General features: G+C 36.8%; 1 protein-coding gene across 7 annotated transcripts in view; it reads left to right on the forward strand.

The window, feature by feature from the left end:
* The window catches only part of LOC137625931 (solute carrier family 49 member 4 homolog), a 320,642-nt gene that overhangs the window by 87,806 nt on the left and 222,836 nt on the right, over positions 1-10,000 (forward strand). For all 7 annotated transcript variants that reach the window (XR_011040948.1, XR_011040947.1, XM_068356947.1 and 4 more), the window contains exon 2: positions 1,980-2,041. The gene's annotated coding sequence lies outside the window, so the exon portion shown is untranslated. The remainder of the gene's footprint in view (positions 1-1,979; positions 2,042-10,000) is intronic.

Below are 10,000 nucleotides of genomic sequence, written 5' to 3' on the forward strand. Positions count from 1 at the left end.
AGACAGCTTTGAGAGTCTGTTATTTAGTTGTCATATCTTTATATTTTCATCTCATTTTGAGCATCTTTAACTTCATAGTAATTCTCCTCTATCATGCGTGGCTGAAGCGGTCCACTGTAAGCATTACATAAAGCTATTTACAATGACATTTAGATCTCTGGGTTCAAAGGTTTAAATGTCACTCATGAATGGCAGGGCAAGGGACAGTGACAAAGGCCTATCGAGTAGGACAATGCCCTAGAGACTGATCATATATACATATGATCAGCGCCCAAGCCCCCTCTCCCCCAAGCTAGGACCAAGGAGAGCCAGGCAATGGCTGCTGATAACTCAGCAGATAGACCTATAGGTTCCCCTTACCCCCATCCTTAATTGATAAGGCTGGTGAGATTGCAGCGATCAAAGAAACTAACGAGTTTAAGCGGGACTCGAACCCCAGTCTGGTTTTCACCAGTCAGGGACGTTACCACATTGGCCACCACAACCCTCAATTTAGCCTCATTCTATATCCGTTTCCATTTCCCTTCTTCCTTCTGGCTGTGCAACCTTCCTGCTCTAAATTCACATTTCCAACTCAAAGAGCACTTTTTGATTCATTGGAATTATCTTTTTTTTTCTTCTCCGGCCACAATGGTCTCTCCTCCGCTGATCGCCTCTGATTGCCAACATGTTTACCCGACTCTTCGATCGCGATGACCTTATCTGTGAAGGGGAAGTGTTTGTCGTGTACACACGATTGACCATGAGAGCAAACACCGACTCAAATTCGCTCTCATGTGCCTCAGGGGAATCTGATAGCGTTCGTCAACATGATTAAGACGGGTTGGGTTTGATAAATGCCAAGTTAGCCCTTATGAGGTGTTATGTGGCTTTGACGAAAGTGAATCTTTAGATAAATCAGGAAATTAAATGTAATTTTAAATCATGGGGGAAAAACTAGGGAAAGTGAAAGTTCCGTGGTTTGCAAAGACTGATCTAAGAGATTATAGAACCCTGGATTAACGTTGAGCCTGAGTTAGGCCTCTATTGATTGATTGGTTTATTGTTGGCATAACAAGAGCTCAAGGTCATTGACGCCGACCGGTTATTGAAAATGCAAGTGACTTGGTGTTTTGAAATGATTAGCGAATATGCTTCATTGAATTTTTTTTTTTTTTTTTTTTTTTAATCTCAATGCCATTGAGACACTGTGCCATGCAATTTCCTGGCCTGAGATTATATGGCATTATTCTTACAATATTCCATAGAAAAAATACGTAGTGATAAGACAAGAAACTGAATTATCGTTATAAAATTCCTAGACAAATGGAACCTTGGTATTGTTATCGAAATGGCAGAACAACTAAGGAATTTATATTGAACTTACACAATTTCCCCCACGAATGAGATCTTGATATCCAATATATAATTCTTAGGTTAGATAAAAACCTGTTATCCGTACTCAATTCTAATGATAAGATTGATTTTATCCTTACACAATTCCAAAAGAAAAAAGTTATACTGTATATCACTTCACAGTTCCAGTAATAATTGTAAGATTGGTATTATTACCCTATTCCTAGTACAGCGAAGACCTTGATTTTAATCATTCCTGATTCCAGGAGCAAGAAACAAAATAATTTAATATTATTATTATTATTATTATTATTATTGTTATTGTTGTTGTTGTAGTTGTTGTTTTTATTATTATTATTATTATTATTATTATTATTATTATTATCATTATTATTATTATTTAGTTTTTCAAGAACAATGTACCCCATTTCAATTTCAAGATTCATGTGCCACACTATGGAATTTGTTCGTAGAGGAAATCCAAGTAGAAAATATTGCAAGAAATTGGACATTAGAGAGGAATAAGAAGTTCCTCCTTTTCGGTTTGTGTGGTTTGATATTTTTTATTCTGTAATTTTCTTCAATATGTACATTATTTTACGTTTTTGAGCTTTCGAGTAATTCACATTTTCTTTTTGCACCAGGCACCATCTGAGCAAAATGACTCCATACTGCGCTTCAATACTGGACAGTTTTTCATAGACGGGTAAGTCAAAGAAGCTTTGTAGTGAAAACTTTTAAAACCAAACGAGATTATTATGAAAACTGTATTATGAGAGAAACAAGTGAATTTTAGAGGGCTCCAAAAGATATCTATGTTTAGTCTTTTTTTTTTTTTTTTTTTTTTTTTTTTTTTTTTTTTTTTTTTTTTTTTTGATGAAACGCTATTTTTTAGTTATGAAAACGGTTATTGGAAAGAAACAAGTGAATCTTAAAAGACTTAAACAGATAGAATGTAGATTATGTTGAGTCTTCTATCCCTTTAATGATGAAACTTTGTATGTGTTCATGTTAGTATGTTGTTGTGGATTGTCTGGCTATAACGGCCAAGCACGGGCTCTTGCAACTCTGCAGCCCGTAGCATGTTAGTATGTTTATCTGTGAGATAAGATCTTTCTGTATCCCTCTCTCTTTTCCATTTCTTCATCTGTCAAGGGGTAACTACTGCACTGTAATTGTTCAGTGGCCACATTCTTCTTGGTAATGGCAATTTAGAAGAGACTCTTTAGCTATGGTAAGCAGCTCTTCTAAAAGAAGGACACTCCGAAATCAAACCGTTGTTCTCCAGTCTTGGGTAGCGCCTAGGCCTCTGTACCAAGGTCTTCCACTGTCTTGGGTTAGCGTTCTCTTGCTTGAGGGTACATTCGGGCACACTATTCTGTTTTATTTCTCTTCCTCTTGTTTTGTTAAAGTTTTAATAGTTTATATTGAAAATATTTATTTTAATGTTGTTACTGTCCTTAAAATAATTTATTTTTTCCTTGTTTCCTCTCCTCACTGGGCTATTTTCCCTGTTGGAGTCCCTGGGCTTATAGCATCCTGCTTTTCCAAGTAGGGTTGTAGCTTTTCAAGTAATTATAAACATAATAATAATATAATGATAATAATAATAGTAATACTAATAATGATGATAATGATGATAATGATGATGATGATGATGATATATGTACCAGGATTATTGTACTGTAGTAATCCTGGTACTTATTTCGGTATGATTATCTTAATGGAATAAGTACCTGGCGGCTTATCAACTGTAATGGATTACTGACAGGGATGGAACCGGGGAAAAAGAAATTATTATTCCCCACCTGTCTCCCTCCCCACCTATTTTTTGTTAACCGAAATTTATTATTATTATTATTATTATTATTATTATTATTATTATTATTATTATTACCACCTAAGCTACAACTTTTATTATTATTATTTTTATTATTATTATTTTTATTATTATTATTATTATTATTATTATTATTATTATTATTGTTATTTAAAACTTTTATTATTATTAGCAAAGCTACAACCTTAGTTGGAAAAGCAAGATGCTATAAGCCCAAGGGCTCCAATAGGGGAAAATAACCCAGTGAGGAAAGGAAATAAGGAAATACGTAAACGATATGAGAAAAACTTAATAAAATATTCTAAAAACAGTAACATCAAAACAGGTATGTCATATGTAAACTAATAAAAGACTTTAATTTTGAGAGAAGTGGGTAGGTAAGATGGATTTTTCTATTTTAATTTAGATTACATTAAAAGGAAGGTTTTGATATAATTAACAACTTACCATGTGCAGTTGGACACAGGAATCACTGGTACACCTCGTTCGGAGTAAGTGCACCCTGTTACACTGTAACTGCTCGGAGAGTTCCTGTGTGTAGCTCCACCCACCATCTGTGCTATCGCTCTTTACAGTATTTGTTTGGTTACTCGTCAAGCAGTAAGGGTATGACCGAGTGCATTTCCTCAGAGCAAGGTGTGCTAGGAATTCCTGCGTCTAACTGTACCATTGCTGTTTATTTATTTTTTACCCCCGTCAACGAAGTTGGGAGGTGGTTATGTTTTCGCCCCTGTTTGTCTGTTTGTGAACAACTTCCTGACCACAATTATACTTTAAAGTAGTGAAACATTTAGGGATTAATTGTTATGTTGAGAAGGGGAAGTGATTCAGTTTTGAAAGTCCCATGTCAAAGGTCAAGGTCTACCGAAAAAAAAAACGCTTAGGGTCTAAATTGATTCTGGGGAAGGGTAGCTGGTTTCGAGAAATAAGCTGCTTCGTCGGAGGTATGTATGTTTTTTTTTTTTTTTTTTTTTTTTTTTTTTTTTTTTTTTTCTCGTGGATCTTAACTTTTTTTTTTTTTTTCCTTTTGTTAAAGATGGCGTTTTATATTTGTTTCAAATGGCTGTTCCCTTCTTTGCTTTGAATAGTTACAATAACGGTAATATTAACATTAATTATAAAAGGGACGATTGTAATAGTTTTTTCATGCGATAAGAATATATAATTCCAGAATTTTCATTTGCGATATCTTAATTTTCCCAAATATTTATTTCTAAACTATGTAATTTAATTTATTTTTTATCTTGCATCTGGTGTTTCCATTCCATCTCATGCTTTTATGTTAGATATATTATATAGAATTCGGAATACCAATTTTATTTAACTTGTAAAATTGGTCAAAAGAAATGAATTTCTGGAACTGCTCAGCGCGTGTATTATTTAAAATGCCAAAATCCGAAACTGAATTTAGACAGATATATTAATAAAATAATACTTTAATGGTATATTAATATTGTTACCATAAGGTCTATTCTCGGTTAACGAATAGACGGAGCAATTTACGTTCTGTCATATTTTTCATTCATTATCTGTCCAAATTACTATTCAGAAGGTCAGATGAATTATGACTCCAACAAGCGACGACATTTCATGTACGGAATTCTTAAAACTGATGTGAAATGATTCTCCAAAGACCAAGAAATTGAAGGTGTGGATATGTGGATGTGGCGTTACCCTCACATAACCACATGTATTATTATTATTATCATTATTATTATTATTATTATTTTTTTCTAAGCTACAACCCTTGTTGGAAAAGTAGGATGCTATAAGCCCAAGGGCTCCAACGGGGAAAATAGCTCGGAGAAGAAAGGAAATACAAAAATAAAATGAACTACAAGAGAAATAATTAACAAGTGAAATAAAATAATTCAAGAACAGTAACAACATTAAAATCAGTATTTCATATGTAAACTATGAAAACTTTAATAAGATAGAATATTGTGCCTGAGTGTACCCGCAACTTGGGCATGAAAATTTAGTGCTTATAAATTATGTTAAGAAAACTATGATTTGTGTATAAAATGATAATCTACATTTGTCAAACTTCACATTTCGAGCTGATGTCCAGCCAAGGCCTAGCAACTCTTTCTAATGTATAGTTGGACACAGGACTCAGAAGAAGGGCACCCAGCCACACCATTGCTGCGCGGCGAGTTCCTGTGTTTTGGCTCGCCCACCTCCTCTGCCATCTCTTCCTATACTATCGGTTTGGTTACTTCTTCGGATCAAGGTGTACCAGGAACTCCTGTGTCCAACTGTACATAATTCAGGAATTACACCTACTTTAAAAAATTTCAGGAGCTCCAAACAAAGGAGTTGTGTTGGCCTATATGGTAACGCCCCTGACTGGTGTTCTCCAGACTGGGGTCGAGTCCCGCTCATACTCGTTAGTTCCTTTGGTCGCTGCAAACGCACCATCCTTGCGAGCTAAGGATGACGGGTTTGAGGGGGGGGGATGCTTATAGGTCTATCTTCTTAGTCATCAGCTACCACTGCCTGGCCCTCCCTGGTCCTAGCTTGCGTGGAGAATGGTCTTGGGTTCTGATCATATGTAAATATGGTCAGTCTCTAGGGCATTGTCCTGCTTGATAGGGCAATGTCACTGTCCCTTGCCTCTGCCATTCATGATTGACCTTTAAACTTTTAAGCCTTTAGAGCCTAATTCCTGGAATTAGTTAAGGCCAGTCTCTTCTAAATATTGTTTTGCTCATATGGATCCTAACTCTGCCTTATAAAAGATGAAAAGCATATATTCCTAGAGTTGAACATCACGGATGCGCCAAACCTACTTTCCTTCATAGTTTTTGGGCAAGAGTTCTCTTGCTTAACGGTCATCGAGGCATTTTTATGCCTTTTTCTTGTTCTCCGTCACTTAATGGGACAATGTGGAAGTGCCTGTGTAAGCATAAAGAGAAATTAGTCCACGCTTTGATACGTTAGATCCCAAAGGTCAAAACATGTCATCTTCACTCTCTTATTATATCAACATTTTCATTTGTGGTATGGTTATATTTCGTTAATAAGCAAAGAATTAATTAAATTATTTAATTATGTATTATTTTGATGAAGTGGTCCTTTAGCAAACAGAAAACCAAATTTCTTGCTTGAAGAGAATTGAATTCTCTTGCTTCAAGATAATTGAATTCTCTTGTTTGAAGATAATTTAATTCTCTTGATTGAAAAGAACTGATTAAATTATTTATTTAATTAGGTCTTAATTTGATAAAGTAGTCCTCTAGCAAATTGAAAATCAATTCTCTTGCTTGATAAGAATTGATTAAATTATTTATTCGATTAGGTCTTATTTTGATAAAGTGGTCCTTTTAACAAATTTTGACTATAAAATATATTCTCTTGCTTGAAATGAATGTCATATTAGTGGTTATGTCTTTATTTACATAATATATGGGGTTATTCATTATTAAAGGTTATCTAAGTTTTAATATTTTAATTTCATAAAGGAACTATGTGCTGTATTATTACGTCAATGAATATGCATGTTTTTGGGTACATTTCATATGCGACTGAACGGATATATCGCCTCATGCATTATAACACTACCTAAGGCCCAGAGTTTTCTAATACATGGGTGAATTGCCCATGATAAATGCAAGTGGTTCCGAATTTCTATCTATCTCGTCCTAGAATAATAGATAGCCATATGTTTCAACGTTACTATTTATGGATATCTTTTCTCTATTCTGAAGCATTGAAATTTTAGTAGATTTAAATGTAGTCAGAAGGATGTGGGTCAAACATGTACGACTATTTTTCATTATCAACCATACTTGTATATATTACTTGTTAGTACCTCAATTTAGTTTTCCCAAGAGCAATTATAGGCTAATTGTGTTCACACATACATATATGTATTTCTCCTTCCTTCTTACGCCTTATCTCCTTCCTTCTTACGCCTTATCTCCTTCCTTCTTACGCCTTATCTCCTTCCTTCCTACGCCTTATCCTTTCTTCCTACGCCTTATCTCCTTCCTTCCTACGCTTTATCTCCTTCCTTCTTACGCCTTATCTCCTTCCTTCTTAGGCCTTATCTCCTTCCTTCTTACGCCTTATCCTTCCTGGATACGCCATATCTCCTTTCTTCTTACGCCTTATCTCCTTCCTTCTTACGCCTTATCTCCTTCCTTCTTACGCCTTATCTCCTTCCTTCTTACGCCTTATCCTTCCTGGATACGCCATATCTCCTTTCTTCTTACGCCTTATCTCCTTCCTTCTTATGCCTTATCTCCTTCCTGCATACGCCATATCTCCTTCCTTCTTACGCCTTATCTCCTTCCTGCATACGCCATATCTCCTTCCTTCTTACGCCTTATCCTTCCTTCCTACGCCTTATCTCCTTCCTTCTTACGCCTTATCTCCTTCCTTCCTACGCCTTATCCTTCCTTCATGCGCCTTATCCTTCCTTCTTACGCCTTATCTCCTTCCTTCTTACGCCTTATCTCCTTCCTTTCTACGCCTCATCCTTCCTTTCTACGCCTCATCCTTCCTTCCTACGCCTTATCTCCTTCCTTCCTACGCCTTATCTCCTTCCTTCTTATGCCTTATCTCCTTCCTTCTTACGCCTTATCTCCTTCCTTCTTACGCCTTATCCTTCCTTCCTACGCCTTATCTCCTTCCTTCTTACGCCTTATCTCCTTCCTTCCTACGCCTTATCCTTCCTTCATGCGCCTTATCCTTCCTTCTTACGCCTTATCTCCTTCCTTCTTACGCCTTATCTCCTTCCTTTCTACGCCTCATCCTTCCTTCCTACGCCTTATCTCCTTCCTTCCTACGCCTTATCTCCTTCCTTCTTACGCCTTATCTCCTTCCTTCCTACGCCTTATCTCCTTCCTTCTTACACCTTATCTCCTTCCTGCATACACCTTATTTCCTTCCTTCTTACGCCTTATCTCCTTCCTGCATACACCTTATTTCCTTCCTTCTTACGCCTTATCTCCTTCCTGCATACACCTTATTTCCTTCCTTCTTACGCCTTATCTCCTTCCTTCCTACGCCTTATCTCCTTCCTTCCTACGCCTTTTCTCCTTCCTACGCCTTATCTCCTTCCTTCCTACGCCTTATCTCCTTCCTGCATACACCTTATCTCCTTCCTTCTTACGCCTTATCTCCTTCCTTCCTACGCCTTATCTCCTTCCTTCCTACGCCTTTTCTCCTTCCTACGCCTTATCTCCTTCCTTCCTACGCCATTTCTCCTTCTTTTCTACGCCTTTTCTCTTGTAATATGAACCCATCGTTTAAGCCTCTTCTTTCACTTCTCCATAGGATTCGTTCGCTTTACTTGTATCTCTTATTCTCTTATTCTTATCATTCTTTGAGTCCTGCGTCTCTCATTTCATTCAACATCCTCATCTCGGCTCCTCTGTCTTCGTCATAAATCATCTTTTAAGAGGAGGGCTTAATAAGTCGTTCAATTTTCAGATTATTGCTTTTTGAGGAAATTCGAAAGAGGCAACGGGTATTTAGGAGAATCTCTTTAGGACAGGAAGTACGCTAACCCGAGGATAGAGATGGCTGGGGATAGAGATAATTGGGGTATAGAGATTGCCGCGGAATAGAGATTGATTGATTTGAAGTTCTTTGGCATCCTGATAGCGGGATAGAGATGACTGGCTAATAGAGATAACGGGGGTTAGAGATGGCTGGGTATAGAGATGGCTGGGGATAAAGATAGCTGGGGGTAGAGATGACTTGAGGATAGAGATGGCTGCGGGATAGAGAAGGTTTAGGGGTAGAGATGGCTGGGTGATAGGCATGGATGGGGAATAGAGATGGCTGGGGGTAGAGATGGCAGGGCTTTAAATGGCAGTGGATAGAGATGACTTGGAGATAGAAATGACTGGGGGAGAGAGGTGGTTGAGGATAGAGATGAACGGGGGATAGAGATGGCTGGGGATAGAGATGGCTGGGGGATAGAGATGGCTAGGGGTAGAGATGGCAGTGGATAGAGAAGACTTGGGGGATACAGATGACTTGGGGATAGAGGTGATTGGTGATAGAGATGGCTGGGGATAGCGATGGTTGGGGATAGACATGGATGGGGAATAGAGACGGTAGGGGATAGACATGACTGGCGTATACTGTAGAGATGACCTGGGGATAGAGATGGCAGGGGCTAGAAATGGCAGTGGATAGAGAAGACTTTTGGATAGAGATGGTTGAGGATAGAGATGACTGGGGGATAGAGACGACTGGGGAATAGAGATGGCTGGGGTTAGAGACGATTTGGGGATAGGACAGTTACTGGCAGAATACAATACTGACGAAAGAAGAAAATTATTATTATTATTATTTTTTTTTTATTATTATTATTATTATTATTAAAGTAATGGCTTTTTAAGGAAATATTATTAATATATTTTAACTTGCTGTATATTACCGAGGGTCTCCTGTTTCATTATTATTTTCTTTATTATAATTAATTTTATTGAAATCTGAGAGGTCGATCAAATGATGACAATATAGCAAAACAATTTATTATTATTATTATTATTATTATTATTGTTGTTGTTGTTGTTGTTGTTGGTCCAGTATTGAAATATCGTTGATATATTTTAACACATATAACTTTGCTTTCCTTGTTCGTATTATTATTATTATTATTATTATTATTATTATTATTGTTGTTGTTGTTGTTGTTGTTGTTGTTGTTGTTGATGTATTATTATTATTATTATTATTATTATTATTATTATAAAAGAAATGAGTAAGGAGACAAAGAAACAAAAAACCGACAAAAATTATATTTCCCAAGTAATTTTCACGGCGAGCAAGCAGGATCTCGCCCAGATTGCTTGCGACACAGAA

The sequence above is a fragment of the Palaemon carinicauda genome, chromosome 33 (genome assembly GCF_036898095.1).
Source record: "Palaemon carinicauda isolate YSFRI2023 chromosome 33, ASM3689809v2, whole genome shotgun sequence".
Classification (NCBI taxonomy): Eukaryota; Metazoa; Arthropoda; class Malacostraca; order Decapoda; family Palaemonidae; genus Palaemon; species Palaemon carinicauda.